We start from the raw sequence: 1,050 nt of genomic DNA, 5'->3' as shown, positions 1-1,050 counted from the left end.
TGTGTGTGTGTGTGTGTGTGTAGAGGAAGGAAAGAATGTAGGGATAAAGAGAAGAGTGGAAAGGGGGAGAGGAGAGAAAGAGTGAACAAAGAGAGGCGTGGAGAAAAAGAGAGGCAAGAAAGGAGATAGAGGCAAACAGGAGAGTGGAGAAGGAAAGAGTAAAAATTTTTAAAAAGAAGAGACAAAAAGAAGAGGAGAGCAGAGGAGAGGAAGGTATAAAGGAAAGATAAAGAGAAAGGTAGAGAGGGGGAGAGAAAAGGGGGAGAAAAGAATAAAAGACAACAAACATTATCAAAGAGTGCTGGATCTCAGATATCGAAGTATATGGTTCACTACTCATTTATTTGCTTGGTTGTTCTAAAAACCAAAGTAAAAAACAAAACAAAACAAACAAACAAATCCCAAAAAAAACAAAAATAATGTTGATCCACATCCAGTATTTCGGTCATTCTGGATTCTGGCTCGATAGAATAGGCTAACACTAACGATGTCACCTTAGCAGAGACTGAGCCCACCATTTCGGAACTTCATGGTGACCGTAAAGATGGTTCCAGTAGGGAACGGGATAGAGGGTACCAACGTCCCTCGTGACTCATTGGAGCTGAAGAACATAGGACTAACGCTAACATTACTTAAACGCAATCCCTCATCATCACTCATCACCACTATTAATTCTAAAATCATCACCTCTCTCAGATCAATGACTTACATCTATAATCCTGGAATCTCTATTCGCTATTACAGTTAATTGATATACTAAGTATGCATGTAATACACTATTGGACACAATCATATGCACTTTTTTCTACTAATCAGATGGCGTCAATCTCATATAAATGGGCAAGGGAGGGAAAAAGGATTTTGGTAGGATACTGTATCCTTCTCAGCCCAGGATGGCTCAGACAAGCAGAGTCAGAAACCTACCTCGTAACAAAAATATGTAAACGACAACATAACTATTGCCGTAAATGTTTTAACAGCTCCACTCTATAAAATCTCTCTCTCTTTCTCTCTCCCTCTCTTTCTCTCTCTCTCTCTCTCTCTCTCTCT

This window comes from Aplysia californica, unplaced genomic scaffold (genome assembly GCF_000002075.1).
Source record: "Aplysia californica isolate F4 #8 unplaced genomic scaffold, AplCal3.0 scaffold01191, whole genome shotgun sequence".
In the NCBI taxonomy this organism is placed as follows: Eukaryota; Metazoa; Mollusca; class Gastropoda; order Aplysiida; family Aplysiidae; genus Aplysia; species Aplysia californica.
Note: the sequence above shows the minus strand (reverse complement) of the source record.